The following is a 23,732-nucleotide window of genomic DNA, read 5'->3' on the forward strand; positions in this document are numbered from 1 at the left end:
AGGTGGGCTTTTACTCTGGATTTGAATAGTTCCAGGGACAGAGCTTGACGGAGCGCCTCAGGCAGTTTGTTCCAGGCATATGAAAATGAAGTAACGTTCCTTACAGGAATGAGGAAAGTTTCCAAGTTTATTTAAAACATTTGATAAAATCGCTTTTTCAGAATTTCAAAGCGATGTACAATAAAATGGGGGAGAGAGAAACAATTTATTGGAGAAACACTGACATGTAAAGCAGACGAGGTAAATAGTAAGACGAGAGGAAAATAATGGGAGGAACTTCAATCAAGTCTTGATGGAGCCCCAAGATTAAGGTTACTAGACGTCCAGATTTCCCCGGACAGCTTTGCAAAATCCGGCACTTTCTCCAGGTTTTGAAAAGCTGTATCGGGCAGGGGGGGGAAGTCCGTGCATGCATGGAATTCCTCCCTGCCCTCGGAGGGGGGAGCGGGGGGGGCAGGGCTAGGGCGGGCGTGGAGACAGGATTAGAGCAGGGATGGGTGGAATTAGGGTGGGCCTGGAGCAGGGATAGGGGTTTGAATTTTCCAAAAGAAAAATCTGGGAACCCTACCCAAGACCGCTGATAATAGGGTAACCACATGTCCTCTCGAGGAACGTAGGGAGAGGGGAGACATGATCGAAACATTTAAATACCTCACGGGACGTGTCGAAGTGGAAGATGATATTTTCTTTCTCAAGGGACCCTCGGCCACAAGAGGGCACCCGCTCAAACTCAGGGGCGGAAAATTTCATGGCGACACCAGAAAGTATTTCTTCACAGAGAGTGGTTGATCATTGGAACAAGCTTCCAGTGCAGGTGATCGAGGCAGACAGCGTGCCAGACTTTAAGAATAAATGGGATACCCATGTGGGATCCCTACGAGGGTCAAGATAATGAAATTGGGTCATTAGGGCATAGATAGGGGGTGGGTAAGCAGAGTGGGCAGACTTGATGGGCTATAGCCCTTTTCTGCCGTCATCTTCTATGTTTCTATGTCCTCTTTTTAGAGGACTGTCCGGGTGCCTGGATGGATTTCCAAAGCCCCACAGTTTGTCCGGGTTTTGAATAGCCTGAGCTAAGAGCCGCATCTGGTGGGGGGGAGTGGGGGCCTCTGAGCATGCACGGATGTGATGCGATGACATCATCATGTCGCATCAGTGCATGCTCGGAGGCCGTCCCCCAAGCTCAGGGAAAATGGCAAAGGTATGTGTGGCAGCATGTCTGGGGGTGGGAGGTCACATGTCCTCTTTTTTTCCAGGGGCTGGGTTCTGTGCACATAAAAGCAGCCATCATTCCCCGCTGCCTCTCTTGCAACCTGCCACATACTCCCAGGCACAAGCCATGCCGCTGGGCGGAGGGGGGAGGATTATCTCTCTAGTATGAGGCACTGTACCTTGCTAATTGCTAGCTCAGCTGCATTATGAGTGTCTTTAGCTGAGGGGGGGGGGGTCTGGGAAATAGACACATCAGGCTGAGAACGGGGCTGCATGGTTTAGACTAAAGATGCTTCCCTTTGCCGCCAAGCATTTCTGACTTGCTCTGAGCTCACTTTGCACTTCTCTCAGACCAGCAGCTAATGAGTTATTCAGAGAAACTGGCTGAAGCAGCTGCGTCTAATATTGGTGCCCATCAGCGGAGATCCCACGCTTGCCACATGTACCCTGGTGCTGTTGTTAGAAGTAGAAAAATAAAGGTTAATCCATTTTAAGAAGTGTCCTGAGTAAGGGGGTTTTAACTCCTCAAAGTCTGTCAAAATATGTGTACTGTATATAAGAATTGCCCTGCATTTGCTTTACATAGAAGAATACACATCGGGATGCTGTGGAGCAAAACAAAAGGGGGACCAGTTCTTGAAAAAGCCTTTGGGCGAAACTGGTTGAACCTTAAGGTCCTTCCCGAGGTTCAGAAAAAGAATGAAGAAATAGCTAAAGCTAAGTACAAAAGTTTTAAAGTCCTATAAGAAAAGCTTATTGACTTGCACATAACATAGAATATAGAGCACAGGCACTTTAAAAATAACTAAGGTCCGATGATGAATAAAAGCCAGAAAGAGAAACAAGTCTTCAAATAATTTGGCTGGAACTGAAGACCATAGAGGTACTTAGAAAGGTATTATCTGAAAAAAAGATCACTTAGAAATTAGGCACTTTGAAGTTTATTATATGCCGTTGTGGATGGATGGTGTATATTACATAGACAACGTCATAAAGAACCCGGGCTATTTCAATACATAACACACCAGTTGAAAAACGCTGCCTTAGCCACCAAGATATGCTCGCTGTGCTGGTGTTAATTACATTCATATGGCTATAGCTCAGAAAACCTCATCTAGATATGCAGGAGAAATGTTATCTAATTGTCCTGGTAATTACAGTGAATGAGGCTGTTGAATTTATGAAGAGCATCTACGTAGTTCATGGTATGATTGAACAGCTGATTTTGACTGAAACATGGCTGAAGAACAATAGGGAGCCAACCAAAGCCTTTGGGAAGAAGGGTGGCTATTCTGGCTAGGGATTATTTCAAGTGGATATTGGAATGGTTGAAGAGATAGAAGGTCTGCTTTTAAAATTCAGGAAGCCCCGTACAACTGCTTTTTATTCCTTGATTCCCTGTTTTCATTGGAGAGGGAGGGGGAGGGATGGAAGGAGCTGAATGAGTGTATTTTACAACTGAAATTAAGGTACGAGGATTTGCGAGTTTTAGGGGATTTGAATGCACACTCTGAGGATTTTAGGGATGAGAAAGCTTCCTTTTTCTCATCAGTCTTAAGTATGGGTGGTCTCCATCACTCGATGCAGTGTGGTACACATCAAGGTGGGAATTTATTGAATCCCATTTTTGCAAATGAGGAGTGGGAGGGGTTGAAGGTTTGGACCCATCATTTGAATGTTGTATCTCAGGTGTTTTGGTTGGATAAACCTGTAATAGATATTTTATTAACCAGCTTTACAGCCAGTACAGTTTAGCATAAAACTTACAATGACCAAAACCACGAGGTAAACTGAGAATCAGCAAATTGAAACCTACTAATAGGACCACCATGAAACAGTATAAAATAATATCCACCTTTAACGGCACTGGAATTCAAATGTCAGCATAATAGTTATGAGACACTTAATAAACACACATTAGAACATTCAAGCAACATACCAGATATGTTAATGTTTTTGTACAATTCAGCTTACTGTGTAGCTTTTGGGCCATGATGTTGTAGGCCTTAAGGGACTGAGAATGCCGCCCTCTGAAGGGAACTTGGTGGTGTTTTCTAGAGACAGATTTTGAATCTGAAAAGCAGTCCACCAGGTAGGAGGGTGGATCTTTCTGGAGTAGATGAAATTAGGGAGGAAGGTGATGCCCGGAACAGTAAAAGAACTGGTTTCTACACTGGCCCCCGACTGTGTTGTGTAGCCCTTTCAGGACCAAGGGACATATTTGTCCCATAACTTTAAAATCCTATCAATTTTGATTGGGATAGTCTACAGTTCTAAATTTGATATGTACGGATTCCATATGATACTGCCTTTATGTAAACAAACTGGTTCCGACATTCATTCATTAGCGTCGTTGCCAGATTGACGAGAAGATTCACTTGCCACACTGTCCATAAGCCAGAAGTGTGATTTTTTAAATAAAAATAATGATATTTCACAAAAAACAATCAATTTTTTGGCATCTGCAAGCCCTTTTTACCATAAAAATGTCGTCAAAACCACAAAAATTGGCCTACGATCCTTATGGTCCTGAAAGGGTTAAGGAAAGTTCAGATTATAGGTTTGATTGTCACAGTGTTTGAAAAAGGATGGATTGGGTAGGGTAACAGCTCGGACACTCAAAGAATTCCTATGAGTGTTAGAGCTGTTACCTCCATGGCCAGCACTAAAAAATGTGCTACGGTTTTGTAAAAAGGGGTTTGGGTGTGTAAATTATTGGAAAAGAAAGTGATTTCACAAGCTAGGGGTTTTTTTTTTTGATGGAACAAGGGTCTGTCTGGCTGGTGTTAGAAGGAACTTGGTCTCAGTCAATGTTGGTGACTTTGTTGGATGGACGTTCTCAAGTTCTTCTGATTTCCACTGACCTGAGTGCAGCATTTGATATGGTGGAAAAATCCACCCTATTAGAGCACTGTAGGTCTGTGGGGCTGATGGATAAAATGCTGAACTAAATCAATTCATTTTTGTCAGAAAGAACCTATAAAATGATAGTTCAGGATCATTCTATCGCCTGTACTATTTAATGTTTATTTATTGTCTTTGGGAGATGTGATGAGATGGTTTAGCTTCTCCTTTTATGTCTACACTGATGCCGTTCAGTTTATTTTACAGATTGTTGGTGATGGATTGAGGTCTCTCCATCTACGATGGCACTGAATGGTTGCTTTGCCTCTAGTAGTGGGTTAGAATGGAACGTGAGTAATTGAACTGGGACACATTTGCAGGTGCTGGTAGGAAAGAGTGGATTTCCACAGATTACTTTTTTAATGGTTATTCTGGAAGATGATGGGATTGGGCATCACCAAGCTTCTTTGTTAAATTACAGCTTTTTCCAAAATTAAGACCTGTTTAAGACAGTGGTGCTGTCTTGTCCTGTCAATACCCTGAATGATAATCAGGCAGTTTAACTCTGTGCATGTAGCCTAAATATTACCAAGCCTGGATTCTGTGTTCTTGAAACAGGGTTTTTTTTCATATCAATATATCAATTTAAAACACGCAAGAACACTTACAGTTTGTAGATCTCAAAGCAGTGCTTCTTCACAAAGTCCATACACTCTTACTAGTATACCCTTAGAGGAAGCCAGGAATGTATTGCATGGTCCCTATGCAGAGGGAATATGTGCTTAAGCTTCTCTCACAAGCTGAATTCTTACTAAAAGACTCAAGTTAGACAGCAAGCAAACCCAAAGTGTAAAAACTGATTAGGGAGACAAGCTCCCTCTACAGCTGGTGTGTCAAAGTCCCTCCTCGAGGGCCGCAATCCAGTCGGGTTTTCAGGATTTCCTCAATGAATATGCATTGAAAGCAGTGCATGCAAATAGATCTCATGCATATTCATTGGGGAAATCCTGAAAACCCGACTGGATTGCGGCCCTCGAGGAGGGACTTTGACACCCCTGCTCTACAGCATGTGGTATCTAAGATAGAGTCAGCTTTCTTTACAGAGATGAAGACAATGTGGGCTCCAGCAAGCAGCCAATACCTCTGGGAGCAGCTAAGCCCTCTGGGACTTTGAGTCCACAGAACACACACTGTTTACACAACTTAGAAAAAACTTACATTACATATGTCTGCGGAGCACATTAAAAAAATCACTTTCCACATTCCAGCTGGGTTATGTCGTTGCCCCATTCGGTGACTGCCAGCCCCAGTTAATCAGTAATTGGCAAATCCAGATGTTGGACATATATAACAGCTGTAGCAAAGAAGCAATCTTCTCATATCTAAGGAACAAGGTCTGGATTGGCTCTTACTGTTTCTTTAATCCAGATAGAGCTGCAGTTCACAGACATTTAAAGAGGAACTGGGTCAGAGTGTCTATACCCTGGGAAGGAGCTGCTTTATGGATTCTGGAACAGCACTGAAGTGAAAACGCATAAAGCATAATAGGAGGTGATTTATGTTCAAGCTAGAAATACTCACCTGGCAGTGGCACCTTTAAAGTGCTTTATGAACAGCTCCTGGAAAAATTTGTATTAAATGGGAAGAAAGGTTCCTGTCCCATTCCCCATCTCATTGGTAAGCAGTGTGCCAAGACATTTGGAATATAGAGAACATTGCAAAGCACCCAGGACATGCTCTCATCACTGGACCCAGTGTGGACAGTGATACCCCCCAGGGCAATTCTGATATTCCTTCAATTGCTGCACAGGCAAGGAGGTTCCCTGTGAAAACTGCCTAGTGGAAATGGACTCCCCTACTCTTCCTGCAGGGACCTTTTCTAATGACAGCAACATGCCTACTTTTCAAAATACATTTCTATTTGTAGAATTCAGAACAAACCCAACCGCTATCCAGTCTGCAGATCCAGAAATCAGGAATTCAGACCCAACCCACCCATTATACAGTGTACTGGTCCAGTTAACATAACATAAGAACATAGGCAAAGCCTCCACTGGGTTAGATCTGAGGTCCATCGCGCCCAGCAGTCCGCTCACGCGGTGGCCCAACAGGTCCAGGACCTGTGCAGTAATCCTCTATCTATACCCCTTTATCCCCTTTTCCAGCAGGAAATTGTCCAATCCTTTCTTGAACCCCAGTACCATACTCTGCCCTATTGCGCCCTCTGGAAGCGCATTCCAGGTGTCCACCACTCGTTGGGTAAAGAAGAACTTCCTGGCATTCGTTTTGAATCTGTCCCCTTTCAACTTTTCCAAATGCCATCTTATTCTTTTATTCTTTGAAAGTTTGAAGAATCTGTCCCTCTCTACTCTTTCTATGCCCTTCATGATCTTGTAAGTCTCTATCATATCCCCTCTAAGTCTCCTTCTCCAGGGAAAAGAGACCCAGTTTCTCCAATCTCTCAGCATATGAAAGTTTTTCCATCCCCTTTATCAGACGCGTCGCTCTCCTCTGAACCCTCTCGAGTAACGCCATGTCCTTCTTAAGGTACGGCGACCAATATTGGACGCAGTACTCCAGATGTGGACGCACCATTGCCCGATACAATGGCAGGATAACTTCTTTCGTTCTGATTGTAATACCCTTCTTGATTATGCCTAGCATTCTGTTTGCCTTCTTAGCGGCCGCTGCACACTGTGCCATCGGCTTCATTGTCATATCCACCATTACCCCAAAGTCCCTTTCTTGGGTACTCTCCTTCAATAACATCCCTCCTATCGTATAGCTGTACCTCGGGTTTCTGCTTCCCACATGTAGTGTAAAGACCAAATCCTTCTGATATTGCTGCAGAAATCCTGGTATTTAGCATTTTTTTAGAGCTGTTGCCATCCTACTCCCCCTCCCCCGCCCACTCCATTTTCTGCCTTCCAAAGTCAGAGATAGGTATTCAGAAACATCAATATTACATTATTACTTAAAATATTTTTTGGGGTGTGTTTGTACAGAATACAGAAATGGCACATAGAAATAAAATATTAATGGCTATTCTTAGGTTCTTAGGATGTAGCAAGTGTGGTCCTCTCATCCTTAGGTCAGGGACTGAAACTCACTGGGCTGCAGTGGACAGAGGACACAAGAGGGCTGGGTGTTTGCTGCATCATTAGGCAGGTCAGCACTGAGATTGTGGTATCTATCTGCAGCACCATCCTGTGTAGAAAGAGCTGACCCAGCTTAAGGAAGAATTGGTTCGAGACCAAGGTGCTTCTCTCCAAAGATTTCCTTTCTCACAGAAGCCAAAGAATGACCCACAGTGGACCAATGATTTGGAGCTGATATGAGCACACAATGTTTTCCTGATTTTGGAGACACAAAAGACACTTGAGGTGGAAATAGATGAAAGTAGGGTCACCGTGGAGGACTTTTCTCTCGTTATATGTCCATCAGTACATATTAGGAGATGTGTGCCTGCTTGGCCATGTAGTATTAATGAGACAGCAGACTCGTATATCCACTTCAGAGAGAGAGAGCAGCGCAGGGAAAAGTGAAATTCCCACTGATAACAGACAAGATAATGGAGGGTGAAGGAGAGAGAGGTGAAACACACCTGTGTAGAATGCTTGTGGCATGCACTTTTCAACTGCTTTATTACTCCGGGGTATTTCTAACTTCAGCACTTCTCCTCTCCCTGGAACACAAAGCTTTCTATTACAGATGAGGTGCTCATTCCCTGTGCTGGCCTACTGCTCCGCCAAAGGCATTAATATCACCAGAGAAATGGGCGTGGCAAGCTGCAGATTTAAAAGTTCCCATTTGTACAGGAAAGAGGGTTGAGGGCTCATTTATTCTATAGAGAGGAGATCCTGCACTAGAGACACCATTCCAGCAGATTCACCACATAGGGCCACTGAGAGACAAAGCTGGGCCTGGGACAAACAATACTGAGGGTTCAGCCTTGCCCCCCTGCGCTCCCTCCCCACTTCCCTCGGCAGCGACCCTCCCATGCTGCCTCTGGCTGAATGGGAAAACTCCCCTCTGCTGCATCAGGAAGTTACATGAGAGGGGGGCAGGATGCAGCAGAGCGGAAGCTTCCTGGTCAGTCACTGGCAGCATGTGAGAGTCACTGCTGGGGCTACCGGTCATTCTTTCAGAAAAAGACTTGTTAAGAGTAGGAGGAGAGGGAGATGCAGGACCCTAGAGTCCAGGATGGTTTTTGTATGGCTAGCGCTAGGCCTCGGGTATCTGGCTCCCCCTCTTGGTGGCCTTGCACATAGTATATAGTAGACAGGAGACCCTACACACCAGAGATCAAATTCAAATAAATCACCACACAGTATGTCCAGTAGATTCTGCACATAGTATGTAATAGAGCCTTCCAACTCTGGCTCCCCCATTTCGGATAATGTTCCTTCAAGGCTTTGCAGACCCTGTCACTGCCGCACCAGGGACAGGTTTGGGGCTACTTTTCTTCAGGTTACCTTTGGCATTCAGATCTAGCCCTCGTGATTTGCAATGATAGTCAAGAAAATGTGGGAACAAATGTGATTGCATCTTCTGTTTGCTGAGGTGTAAAATTCAACATTAAGTCTCGATTGAAATACTCGTAGACAGCTCTCTTCTATAATTTTTCTACAGTATTGATTGGGTGCTCCCGCTCAAAAGATCTCGGTTTCATCGGGTGACCCTGCGTTTTAAATTGTTCCTGTTCTGAACAGAATCATTTACACCTTAAAAACGGAGAATAAGGACCATTAATTTTCATTTTAAAAAAAAGTGGGAACCAGAGTAATGGAGAATAGTATTCCTGTCAATAGTCTATGGTATAAAGTAGTTTGAAATCCAGCCTTATTTAAAATGATCCTGTACATCTAAAAACATTAATGATTCCCCGCTAAATTCCATATTAAACTTAAGATTTTCATCACAGGAATTTAACCAAGTGTGAAAAGATAATAATAATTCTTACTGATTGCCTATCCATAACATAAAGATGTCATCCAAAAGGAGAATTGTTCATCTATTCTGTGTTAAACTTATTCACATACAAGTCAGATATGAAAGCTACTAAGTAGCACCCATAGCTGCTCCCAAAATCTGCTGGTCAAAGCTATGTAGGTCAGTTGAATAGGGGAGGCCCAGACGTGGACTGGGAGGACAACGATTCCTTCACACACACCCCCCCTTTGCTAGTGGAGATGCCGAGGCCCTGCCAGGCCAAGAGATTCACTGCTGAGCCACTCCCTTCCTCCTCTGGCTGTTGCTGCGGCAGGAAACAGGAAGTCGGTGGCCAACTCCAGGCCTCCCCAAGCTTGCTCACACTATAACTGGATGCCAAATTAACATACCCACTTCAGACAGGCTGTGAATCTAGTCTAGAGCAGAGTTTTTCAACCTTTTTTGGGCAAAGGCACACTTGTTTCATGAAAAAAATCACGAGGCACACCACCATTAGAAAATGTTAAAAAATTTAACTCTCTGCCTATATTGACTATATATAAAGTAATTCTCTTGAATAGGAATCAAATAAACACAAAGAAAGTATTTTATAATTACTTTATTACGAAATAAAAATTATAAAATACTTTATTCAGTGCGAAACCTGGGCCTGTTTGGCTGAACACAAAGCTGATATTCTGGCTGGAATCGAAGAAAGACACACACGTAGCTCTTCGTCAACAGCTCTCAGTCTCTCTCTGTATTTGGTTTTTATAGCATACAAAAATAGACAAATATACCCTCCATCCTTTTTATTAAACCACAATAGCAGTTTTTAGCGCAGGGAGCTGCGCTGAATGCCCAGCGCTGCTCTTGACGCTCATAGGCTCCCTGCGCTAAAAACCACTATTGTGGTTTAGTAAAAGGGGACCATATTGTAAAATATAGACAGCAGATATAAATTCAGAACTGTGCATAGTAAGTGAAGGGAAGTTTTCATCTCTGGGAATTTACCCAGTTAACTATTAAGTTATTTGGGCAAATTCCTTTGAAAATTGTGGTAATACTGCCTCCACTTTGCTAAATTTAAAATAAAATCATTTTTCCTACCTTGTCTGGTGATTTCTGGTTGCACTTTCTTCTTCTGACTGTGCATCCAATCTTTCTTCCCTTCTATCAGCCTGTATGCTTTCTCTCCTCCACACCTCATTCCCTCCCCCAACTTTTTCTTCCTCTCTCCCTGACCTTTCTTTCTTTCTGTTTCTCTTCTTTCCTTCTGTTTCCCTGCCTGCCCCCTTTCTTTCTTTCTCCCTGCCGTTCCCCAAGCCACTGCCACTGCCGCTGCCATCGGGGAACAGGACCCACCAATGGATAACAGGCCCCAAAGCCGACGCCGACGCATGCTCTCCCTGACGTCAATTCTGCAATCGGAGAGGAAGTTCCGCCCAGCCAGGCAGCGATTGGCTGGCCCGAACTTCCTCTCCGACTGCAGAATTGACGTCGGGGAGAAGAAGACTTATCGGCTCGATAGATTAGATCGCCAAGACAAAGTGAGTCCTGGGTGATTGACTCACTTTGCCTTGGCGAGCTACTGGCGCCCCTGCCTCAGGCCCCCTGTCAGCTCCGGGCCCGGCGGCCCTGCAGCACACCAGGCAACATCTCGCGGCACACTAGTGTGCCGCGGAACAGCGGTTGAAAAACACTGGTCTAGAGGAACACTTAATGCATGAAGGTGTCCTTAGAGAAAACAAGTGTAAACTGACATCAATGTGGCTGCATTTAGGTGTTAGATCTATAGCTGCATGTAAATGAAATGCGTAAATGTTAGACCTGTCCATATTCGTTCCCCCACCCCCTGAACACCCCTTTGCAGCGGTCTATATTCATGCATGCCAGTTCTAGTATTCTATACATTTAAGCATATGGGGCTTAAATTTAAGCTCCCTGTTATGGAATAAAAGGGCCAGTGTTAATGTATAGAGTGTTTATATCCAAAGTGACCGTCATAAAATCTTTCCATCCACGACACTTAAAAAAATGTGTTGAACCCCTTATGTATGTGGAAACGATCCAAAAGGGAGCTCCTTGCAGATACGATTGTTTGACCCAGCTGGGAATCCTATCTTTCTGTATCTTGGGAAGGAAATAAAGGACTGGGAACTCGTTTTCTTCTATAGAAACCCTTGATTCAGTCTCTTGAAGATATTGCTTTTTATTGGATCATCCCTCAAATGTGTTTGTTATTTGGCTGTTTTGCTGCCTCAGACAAGTGCGCTTCCCCACCTAGATCCATGAGCTCCTCCGTAGTCAGCTTGTTTTTATTACCGAATGATGTTATTCATTAATTTAATCAAAGATTCATGCTGTTCTTTAGAAAGCTGTAATTCAAAAACTATTTTCTTTTTTCAACCTCTGCCAATTCACGAACAACAAGACTTTTAAATATATCAAGCTGGCCAGGGCATATCTATTTAGAGGTCAATATTCAGCCCATGGTGGCCAGCAGTTTTTAAGCTGAATTAAGAGTGGATATTCATTGCTCGTCCATGTTTGGTTTCCAGCATTGAATATCCAGGTATGTGCAGTCTCCCAGAAGTAAACCGGACCCTGGCCAATATTGATAGTTCAATAGTTTAAACTTTTATATTCCATCTCTATCTCAAGTGGATCACAATAAAACACATGGAATAAAAAGTCATAAAATACCCACAAAGGTATATAACAGCAATAACATAACCTCCCTACCCTACCAAAGAAAACCCTTCTAAAGCCAACATAAGGCATGTAAAAAAGGCTCTAAGTCTGCAAATGATGACAAAGGGAAACCGAATAAATGTTAAACAAAATGGCAGACAAATACTGTTTAGCTCAGTGGATAAAGTTAGGCTAGACTTTAAGTTGTCCTAACTTTATCCACTTAGGCCTGGATTCTATCAATGGTGCTGTCATCGTCATCCGCCTAAAAAATGGCCACCGATCATGTGCCTATCACACAACAGCACCGTTTACAGCAGTGGTTCCCAAACCTGTCCTGGGGGACTCCCAGCCAGTCAGGTTTTCCAGATATCCCTAATGAATATGCATGAGAGAGATTTGCATATAATGGAAGTGACAGGTATGCAAATCTCTCTTATGCATATTCATTAGGGATATCTGGAAAACCTGACTGGCTGGGGGTCCCCCAGGACAGGTTTGGGAACCACTGGTTTACAGAATCACGGCATTGTGAAAGCTAGGCGCCAGTAATGTAGACCAGGGATTTCAAGGCCTACATTTCCGGCACCTACCTTTCACGTGAATCACTCCTATGGAGACGCTTTACAATGCCTAATGTTGCTTCCGGCATTAGCAACACCTACAGTGGTTACGGTGTCATAAAGTACCTCCATAGCCATGATGCAGGAACCAGTTTTTTTAAGGCACCAATAGGCACCTATATATTTTAAAACAATATCATTCATTTTTAAACGGTGTTTTCCACTTAAGTTAGGCATCGGTAGGACACCTATCAGAACCTAATTTAAGGTGCTCTTTATAGAAATCAAGCCTTATTGAAATACCAGACTGATTTATCACCACTAACCAGTTACGAGACAGCTCTGCCAACCTCCAACCCAGGACTGCCCTGACCCCAACTGGACAATGCCTGAGTGGCCACAGGCAGTATTCAGCAACACTATCAACTTAAGAACCGCTGAATATTGACGGATGACCAGCTCAGTGCGGTTTAACTAGGCAGGAGCTTCTCCTTTTGAATGTCAGTCCTTCAGATTTTATTGTAACTATGAAATCTGGACTCAGCTCCCAAATTAATAGTCAGGTGTCACATGAACCACTCAACATCTACTTAAGCTCTTAAACTTGGAATAAATCAAATCATTTGCAGGCCCAAAAAATAGCTCCTTCCATATTACAGAAACTTCATTCTGTGACAGAGCGTGTGATGATGACAAATTAACAACAGTTACATCAGGTACTGCTATGACCTGCTTCTTGGGCAGTTACAATTCCTAGTATGATGATTGACTTCAGTGCCAGTTTCTCCTGTTGCTGCATCTTCAGTCGGGATTGTAAATAAAAAAATCACGAGGAGGGAGATTCATGGTCACTACTCGAGTCAAAAGATACCTGTTTATCCTATTTCTTGGATCCACCACTATAATTCTTTTTATCTCTAATCAATTTCTGGATCTTGCATTGCCACAACTCCTGTCATAACTTATCAAGTTTCAAGTTTATTTATGGCTTGATATACCGACCATCACATGTATCTGGATGGTTTACAATATTAAAAATTAGAAAAATCTAATAAAATTTAAGATTTAACTGAAATAAAATAAGAGGAGGGTAAATCTAAAACTATGACACATTAAGACTTATTAGAGATGAAAGGTACTAGGCGGGGATAGGGAAGTTTTAATCTTCATTTGCAAATCGTGAACTGGCGCAAGAAAAACATCTGCTTGCGTATCCTTTAACACAAAATCCGATTCATTATTGATGTCTTTCTTCATTTTCAAAATATCAACCTGTAATCACAAGCATTAAATCTAAAGAAGGTGGGGGAGGCGTGCCATGATGATGGACTGACATGCTGTTGACTTACTGAGGAGAGGAGCTGTTGAGGAATTTTCCTTATTTCTTCTTTTCGCATATGCCTCATAGTTAACAAAAAAAACCACCCTCCAGGTTCTATGCCAACTCCCTGCTCTTCCTGGGCTTCACCATGTCTCCCCTCCTGCTCCCCCCCAATCCATTCGTTACCCCAATTTCTGGAGCAATCCCTATCGCTCCTATCTCTTCTCTACTACTGTTCAACATGATGGTAGCTGATCAGAGGCTGGCAAGTCAAGGGATCACTCTGCTCCCAAGAGGGGAATGCAGAGGTTCCTTAAGTGACAAAAATGAAAATGAATGCACACTTGGCAAACATTAAAATTTATCAATAATTTAACATCTATTCCAATTCATAAATCCATGTGTCAGTCCCTTTGGCTGAACTCCAAGATTCAAATTGGCGGGTTTAAGGTCATCTGGAAGCATTGGATGAAGGCGGGTGAACGTACTCTGGATGATATAGTATCAGATGGAAATCTGCTTGACTTTTCATGACTTCAACAAACATTTGGTATTGCTATGTCTCAAAATTGTAAATGGTTGCAGTTGAAGCAAGCCATTTAGGAGGGGTTCCTTGATTGGAAAAATCTTAAAAATCAGTATAGTTTGCCATTCCTGTGCTTCCAGGAGGATTTCCTGGGTCACCAGGCCGCTCAGTGGTATAAATTAATATCTGAATTTTTGATTAAGAAACCAAAGACTGGTCTTCGTGACATTTGGAGCATTGAGATAAAGCATCAGATTACTGCATCTCAATGGCCACGAATCTGGACTTGGAGGATGAGATGTACGGCGTCTGCATCTATGAGACAAACATGGTTTTTCTTGTTACATAGAGCATTTTGGACCCCTGTTCGTTTACAGAAATTGGATAGTTCCAAGTCTATTAGATGCTGGCACTGTTGTCTCAAAGTTGGGACATTGGATCATCTATTGTACTATTGTCCCTTGACACTTAAATTTTGGAGATCCATCTGGGATCAAGTGAACAAAATATTGGAAAACCCAGTGGCATTGACGTACGATACCATCCTATTTGGTACGTTAATGACGGCTAAAAGTCAAATATCTGCTCGGAATAACAAACTTCTCTTTATAATGACAGGGGTTGCCATACAACTTATTTTGAGGAACTGGAAAAACTAGGATCGATTAAATTATACTTTTTGGTGGAAATCTCTATGCCACACTTTTAAAATGGAACGTATGGTGGCATTATAGGAAATTTATGGATGTTTGGGAGCCATTGACAAAATTCTGTAAGGAGTGATTGTTGATTTTGCCCTTTGATAATACACGTCCAGGGTGGGTGGGTGTGAGGGGGTGGGAAGATTTTTTTTTTTTTCAATTTTGAGTGCAAATTTTTGGATAAGTAGAAGGGGGGATGATATATCTATTTGCCATATAATATAATTCTGATTGAATTTAAGTGCTGTTGAAGTGTAAATGACTGTATAATATGTTGCACTTATTTTTTTGCTTTAAAATGAATAAAGATTTATTTAAGAAAAAAGAAAATGAATGCACATTTCTGAAACACATTTTTAAAAAACTGCCAGGATATGTTCTTGACACTCCCAGTCTGCTAAAAAGTCAAGCCACTATATCTAATACAAAAATCTAAGCCACAAATTTCAAGTACTATCCTGGATCCACTCTCGTGTGAATATGGGGTATATACTACCGAATGGACCAACCGGCAAACAATTTTTTAATTTTTGTATGGACCTTCAGAATTCATAAGAACATAAGAATAGCCTTCTTGGGTCAGACCAATGGTCCATCAAGCCCAGTAGCCTGTTTTCACGTTGGTCAATCCAGGTCCCTCACCAAAACCTAAGGAGTAGCAATATTCCATGCTACCTAAATAGGGCAAGCAGTGGCTTCCCCCCATGTCTTTCTCAATAGCAGACTACGGACTTTTCCTCCAGGAACTTGTCCAAACCTTTCTTAAAACCAGCTACACTATCCACTCTTACCACATCCTCTGGCAACGCGTTCCAGAGCTTAACTTAAGAACATAACATAAGCATTGCCTCTGTCGGGTCAGACCAGAGGTCCATCGTGCCCAGCAGTCTGCTCCTGCGGCGGCCCCCCAGGTCCATGACCTATAAGTGATCCTTTACCTAAATCATGTATTCCCTATTCATTTGGTGTCCTGTATAGTTACCCTATATCTGTACCCTTCAATCCCCTTCTCCTTCAGGAAGTCATCCAATCCCTTTTTGAAACCCAATATTGCACTCTGTCCTATCACCTCTTCTGGGAGTGCATTCCAGGTGTCCACCACCCTCTGAGTGAAGAAGAACTTCCTAGCATTCGTTTTGAATCTGTCTCCTTTCAGTTTTTCTGAATGACCTCTTGTTTTTGTTGTCCTAGTCTGAAGAATCTGTCCCTCACCACCTTCTCTATGCCTTTCATGATTTTATAAGTCTCTTTCATGTCCCCTCTAAGTTTTTCATGCCCTTTATCATCCTATTCGCTGTTCTCTGGACCCTCTCGAGAATCGCCATATCCTTCTCTGAGTGAAAAAATATTTCCTCCTTTTGGTTTTACAAGTATTTCCCTGTAACTTCATCGAGTGTCCCCTAGTCTTTGTCATTTTTGGCGGAGTGAAAAATTGATCCAATTGTACCTGTTCTACTCCACTCAGGATTTTGTAGACTTCAATCCTATTTCCCCTCAGCCGTCTCTTTTCAGCCAGGTACTGCATACTTCTGGTTGCTCACATCTCCATCGGTCCAACTTTTATTGAATTGAAATTTGTGGCTTGACACTCACAGAACATTTCATGTATATACGTACAGCATTTCTCTCGTACAAATATTAGCAGCACACCTCGTTCACTGTCACAGACTCCCACAAATGGACCTATATGTCCACAGCATTCCTCCATGACATCCTGAAAACAGTTGAGGGAGTCGTAGAAATGCAGCTCTGTTTAATTTTCCATGTCTTGTTCTGATTTATTATTGTTATTCCTGTTTGTTTCAGGGCAATGTGTGCACTATTTTGAAAAAGTGAGTTCTAGTATTCACTATTGTAAATTAATGCATGCTTTTGCACACATTTGCTCTATTGCAAGATGGTATGCCCTGTTCTGAAACAGTGCACAGTACTCTTGCCACAGGAAAAGAAAAACTCACAATTTTGGTCTTTTCCCCTATTATTTCCAGGTTAAAAATGACATAGAAAATGCCATTGCAAATGAATGTACAGTACGTCCCTAAAATACCATTAGTCTCTAAGGACACTTGCTCCACAACAAGAGGCCTAGGGTATGGGGGCGTCTGTCCTTCCACAGGGGACTCCTTCATTCACTAGATCAGCAGAAGGAATCCCGTTCAGCAGTTCTGCTTCACAGGTCCTGATTAGCATAGGAATATGAAGACAGCCAGGGCCCAGCCGTGCTCTTGGACAGTGCAGGCACATTCTTTCACAAGAGGTCACATATGAGTGGCGTTAAAAGGACCAGGTCTCCCAAAATTAACAGGGCTGCCAAAGTGCTTCTATTTAAAGGATTCTGGGCACCCTCTATCAATTGGCTCTGACACCATAATGACAGGAAATTGGAAGGAAAACATCATTATCAAAATGGAGCTATTAGTAGTCAAACAAGCTAGATTCAGCATTTGAGTCTGAGAAAGAGAAGAGGCGAGGGTAAGGGGTGTCTAAAAGGCATGTGTCTCCCTCCTGCTCATGTCTAGGGCCAGGCTCCTTGCTCAACCAGCCATCTCTTCCTGAAATCCAGTGTAAAAATAAGATTTAGTTCAGGCCTTTCCAATGGAGGCTCAAGACATGTTCATTCAAGTACCAAAAGTCTGTCATAGGGGAAAACACCCTCCAGGGACTCAAGACAAAGTTAGACAAGTTCCTGCTGAACCAGAACGTACGCAGGTAAGGCTAGACTCAGTTAGGGCACTGGTGTTTGACCTAAGGGCTGCCACTGGTCTGACCCAGCAGCGGCAATTCTTATGTTCTTAGATTTGCTGCTTGCTTTTTTGGCATTGTTTACGCAGTTTGTTTTTGATACTTTTCCTATATATTGTCTGATTCTCTCTTGTTCAGGGTCAGGTATTCCTTGTATCTGTGCACTCCTGAAGTATTCCCACCTTCTATCTTTGACATGGTTCAGATGTAGAATTCTTGGTAGTTTTCTCTAAATGTTTCCCATTGTTCACGTTGGTGTATTGGAGGTTTCCTTATTCATTCCACATCTCCATTATTCCCCTATCATTAGTTCTTTTTTAGGTGGATTGGTTTTCCCTTCAATTTCAAGGTTGTTTTTTAGTGAGTCTCATGAGACGTTTTATTTTGTCTTCTTTGATCTGGGCTGTTTTGAAAGGAGTTTCCAGTGGCTTCTTTCCTCCCCTCCTGAGGAAATTGAGGTCTCTTTAAAGTTTTCTATTTTGGAGTAAAATTTCATGCCTGCCTTAGTAGAATGTTGGGTTTTGTAATCTCCAACATCTATTAGCATGATTTTGATTTAGACTAGACCAGGGATTCCTAACCAGTGTAGAAAGAGGTCAAGTGGAATGCTGAGGAGGATCTTGAAATCTGAGGCCATCTAAAACTGAACATGGCCAAGACTAAGCTCCTTATCTTTCTACCTAAACCTCCTTCCCCCCATTCTCTATTTCTGTGGACAAGACTCTCCTTCCTGTCTTGGCAGCTTGCAACCTCAGGGTCATTGTTGACTCTTTTCTCTCCTTCCCTGATCAGATCAAACAAACTGCTAAAGCTTATCACTTCTTCCTCTATAATATTAACAAAATCTGACCTCTCCTTTCTGAGCACACTACGAAAACCCTTATCCACACTCTCATCACCTCTCACTCAGATTATTGAAACTTGCTTCATTCAGATCTTCTGCTCAACCATTTCTCTCCCCTTTAATCCATTCAAAATTTTCCTACACAATATATTCTGCCATACTCACATCACCCCTCTCCTCAAGTCACTTCATTGGCTCCTCATCCATCTCCGAATGCAGTTCAAACTCATCTTACTAACCTACAAGAGCATTCACTCTGCAGTCCCCCAATATCTTTCCTCCCATCCACACCCTTTTCCCCCACTGTCAACTCCAGACTCCGTCTCTTCTATCTTGCTGTGCTGTATACCTGGAACAGACTGCCTGAGTCATTACGTCAGGCTCCGTCTCTAGCAATATCCCAATCCAAGCTATAAGCCCACTTTTTCGAGGCTGTCCCACTCATCATAAGATACTGTACCTATGTCCATCCCACCATTCTCTTTGCATGAAACTCCCCAACTCCTATATATCCTGTCTGTCTGTCTAAATAGATTATAAGTTCATGTGAGCAAGGACCGTCTATTACATATTAAATGTGCATGTACAGCGCTTTGCACACCTTTCAGTGCTATAGAAATGATTAATAATAGTAGTAATTTATTGGCGGTATAACTGGGTACTACTGTAATTTTAGGGACATGTTAGCAGCCAACGGCACCATGGGCTCCTTTTACTAAGCTGCGATAGCGGTTTTAGCACGCGCTTAGCGCTCATTGAATTTCTGCGTGCGCTAGATCTAAATGCCAGCATTGCGCTGGCATTAGTTCTAGTCGCGTAGTGTGCGCTAAAATCGCTATCGCAGCTTAGTAAAAGGAGCCACTAGTGAACACATGAGTTAAGAAGGGAGTGTGAGGATTTCCATCATCAGCTAAAAGGGTCTGGGAACCAAACAAGACTAGCCGGCTACTGCCTCTGTGTCCAGTATCCATAAACTGCTTGGCATTTGACTGGAGTTGGAAAATTGGATCTCCACCTATTTGGAAGAGTTCCAGATGGAGGTAAAGAAGAATTAATCCTAGGAGTCCCCATATAACTCCTGTGTTGAAGAAACGACACTGGTCACCTATGCAGCAAAGAGAGCAATTTAAGATTATTGTGATTATACATCAGACGTTGTGTCCTGCTTCCCCAAAGATCTTACGAGAATTCTTCCAGATCTATAAACCGAGAAGACAGCTTAGAGATGTAAATGGGATGAAGTTAAGTTTGGAGGAGAGAATGTCGATGACGCATCTGTGGCTGGCGTAGAACTATGGTTTGCATTGCCTGGTATCCTGTGGTTTTGTATGGGGAGGATGAATTTTAAGAAAATGCTGAAAATTCAATTATTTGCCAACGCCTTCTTATGCTAAGGTATATTTCAGTTGATAATCGCCTTTTAGATTTTTTTTTTTGACAGCAATGTAGGATTTAAAGCTTGCTTGTATTTCTGAATTGATTGAATTTGTGTTTGTAACAGGGACGATTAATGATGTTGTTTAGACATGTCTATGTTATATATGATAATCTTAGGGAAACAAGATTTTATGTATGTGATATGGAAACCGCATCGTTGTATGCGGTATATGCATTTTTAAAGAAATAAATTAAATTAAATTTCTCTAACCCAAATTACAAAAGCATTAAGAACCCTTGAGCTATACCTTGTTCCATCTATAGGGACTCCTATGGTTTGGAGGCATTCGGTCAAATTACAAAGTCTAGCCGATCGTTCTTGTAAAATTTAGCTGTAGCTTTGTTGGCGTCATGTATATGCAGTGTTGAGATTTCAGTGTTTTTGGCTCTGCCTCTTATATATATATTCTTCTCCCTGCCTGAACTGTTTATCTTTTGATCAGATCATTGGCAATCTCTGCATTAACATAAAATCAATTTCTGGACCGCATAACCAAAGAGTTCAATGCGGTTTGCAACCCTTAACTGACAGAAAAACGAAAAGAGCGTGACTTTTTCGAGAATGCCTCTGAGTGGCAACTGTAAATGAATCTATTAAATACGATGGAGCTTGACCAACAACGACTTTATAATAAATACAGCTCAACTTAAAGATGATACATGACTCTATCAGCAACCAATGTAGTTCACGACAGAAATGAGTTACATGCTCAAATTTTTTCAATCTGTATATAATTCTGACCGCAGCATTCTGAATGATTCGCAGTCTTAAGATATTTTTCTTGACATCAGCAAGATAAACAATATTTAAACGTCTCTAACGTATCTCCCCTCTCCCGCCTTTCCTCCAAAGTATACAGATTGAGATCTTTAAGTCTGTCCCCATACGCCTTATGATGAAGACCACATACCATTTTAGTAGCCTTCCTCTGGACCGACTCCATCCTTTTTATATCTTTATGAATGTGCAGCCTCCAGAATTGTACACAATATTCTAAATGAGGTCTTACCAGAGTCTTGTACAGAGGAATCAATGCCTCCTTTTTCATACTAGCCATACCTCTCCCTATGCACCCTAGCATCCTTCTAGCTTTCGCCGTTACCTTTTCAACATGTTTGGCCATCTTAAGATCATCACATGCAATCCCACCCAAGTTCCGCTCTTCTGTCATGCATATAAGTTGTTCACTCCTAAACTGTACCGTTTCTTCAGGTTTAAATGCATGACCTTGCATTTCTTAGCATTAAATTTTAGCTGCCAAATTTCAGACCATTCTTCAAGCTTTGCCAGATCTTTCTTCATGTTATTCACACCATCCGGAGTATCTACTCTATTGCAGATTTTGGTATCATCCGCAAAGAGGCAAATCTTACCCGACAACGCTTCAGCAATATCGCTTATAAAAATGTTAAAAAGAACAGGCCCTAGAACTGAACCTTGAGGCACACCACTGGTAACATCCCTTTCCTCAGAGCGATCTCCATTGATCACTACCCTCTGTCGCCTTCTGCTCAACCAATTCTTGACCCAGGCCGTCACTTTTGGACCCATCCCAAGGGCACTCAGTTTATTTATTAGATGTCTGTGTGGAACATGTCAAAGGCTTTGCTAAAATCTAAATACACCACATCTAGTGCAATCCCTCAATCCAATTTTGTGGTCACCCAGTCAAAGAAATTGATCAGATTTCTCTGACAAGTCCTACCTCTAGTGAATCTATGTTGCCTCCAATCCTGTACTGTAATCCAACAGATTCCAGAAACTTCACCATTCTCTGTTTTAAAAGCGTTTCTATTAATTTGCTTACCACAGAAGTCAGACTTACCGGTCTGTAATTCCCTACTTCTACTTTTGTGGAGAGGGCCCAAATCCACCCTTCTCCAGTCCTCCGGTACCACTGCTGACTCTAGAGACTCGTTGAAAAGGTCTTTCAGCGGAGCTATCAGAAAAGGTTCAGCCTTGGCATCTGTGGAGCCCACTAGGAACAGAGAAAGTACCTGCAGGGTTGGTTGTAACATAGAAAGGCGGTATATCAGATCCATGACCTTGGTTCTCAGAGGAACTTCTCCCTCCTGTGTTACCTTAAATATCAGATTTTGGGTGGGGCACCCTGACTGGATTTGTGGACCTTCCTCATAGTGCTTCTCTAGTACTCACACTGAACCAATCCCATTGCTTTTTGGGAAAGTGATGATTCAGAAAGACGGCCTATGGAGACTTGCATCAGTGACACCTGGTGGTCAGCCAAGAAACAGCACAGGTGGCAGCGCCAGCACAAGAAGCCAGTCTAGATTTGAATTTTTCAGCTAACACCCTGTGTGCCACCCATAGTTTGCAGTTTGCTCACACTCCTAGAAGTTTTGGTTTCTCCCATGAGCAGGGCATGCAACAGGAGACCTCCCTCCCCCTTCCAAATTCCATGTCTAGGGCCCCTGTATTTGTGCAGTGCTTGAGCTGCTTTTCATTAATTGAGCTGATGCCTGTAATTTACGTGCTGCATTTATGGCATATTTAAGGCAATTCTTTGTCTTTCTAGTGGCTTTTCTCAATCCTGTTCTAATTAAGTAATTTTCCATGTAACCCAGTCACTCTAAAAATGACTTTAATTAGTTGATCAGGTCAAGCCCTGGCGGCTGTGTGAACCCTGCACCTCCCTGCCTCAAGGTCCCTGGGGCAAATGTAGCCTGAAATTCTCTCCAGCTGCAGTACCCCAAATCTGTCACCCTTCCACGAGTTAATCCTCAGAACCCTGCTCGTTTACGGGCTTGCTTTCTCCTGTTTTAAGTTGCTTTACTTCAATCGACAGTGTGCTACCAAATCGTCTACATATTATCACTGCCAGTATTGCCATGAATCAGGTGAGCTTCACTGTGCTGCTCATCCAGCTGGTTCACTGCCAAGGAAAACACTTGTGGCTCCCCTCTCACCACACACAGAGCTTCTGGAATACCTCAAAAGAGATAGCCATGATTCTGCACAGTCCGAGCAAAGAGAAAATGGGGGTCCTTTCCCACCATATTACTTCCCTTGCCAGTCAGTGCTCCTCATCTAGCAGGATCTAGCCAACCCCATTGAACTTGCTTTCATTTAATGAGCATGACACAGAAGGGAGGGCGTGCTGTTAACCCCTCTTTCCCCTGTTACCTGGTCCTTCAGAAGACCCTTTCCATCAGCTTCTCATGGCCGGGTGACAGCCCTAAAAATAAAATGTTGGACCTAGAATACCAGGATCCTGACAGTGGTTGAGGACAAAAACATCATACCCGGCTGTCCTCAGAAGTCTCTGTTCTACCAGTCTCTGATCCACCAGTTGTTTTTTAGGTATACCCACATAAATGTTGCAGTAGTCCAATGTGGCTAGGACCAATGACTGAACCAATAGTCTAAAAGAAAGAGGGTCGAAATATTTTTTAATGGTCTTCAATTTCCATAGTGCATAAAAGCACTTTTTTGTCACCAGGTTCGTGTGTTCGATCATGGTCAGGTGGGTGTCTAATGTGACTCCTAGTATTTTTATGGTTTTTATTATTGGGTAATCATGACCATTTAGGTGTAAAGATGTTCTGGTAATTTTATCCTTTGGGCTTGCCAGGAAAATTTTTTGTCTTTTCTGTGTTTAATTTCAATTTAAAATTGATTGTCCACTGTTCGATTTCGGTCATGATATGGGCAATGTATTCTAAAGTTTCGTTGGTCATGTTATTCAGCGGAATTAAAATAGAGATATCATCAGCATATATGTATTATTTTTGGTTTAACTTTTGTAATAGATGACCTAAAGATGAAATGTAGATATTAAATAAAGTGGGAGATAGTGGAGAGCCTTGGGGCACCCCCAAAGGATTTTTCCAAGAGCTGGAGTATTTCTCATCGCAGACTACTTGATATGATCTTTTGGTTAAAAAACCCTGAAAC

The sequence above is a fragment of the Geotrypetes seraphini genome, chromosome 5 (genome assembly GCF_902459505.1).
Source record: "Geotrypetes seraphini chromosome 5, aGeoSer1.1, whole genome shotgun sequence".
In the NCBI taxonomy this organism is placed as follows: domain Eukaryota; kingdom Metazoa; phylum Chordata; class Amphibia; order Gymnophiona; family Dermophiidae; genus Geotrypetes; species Geotrypetes seraphini.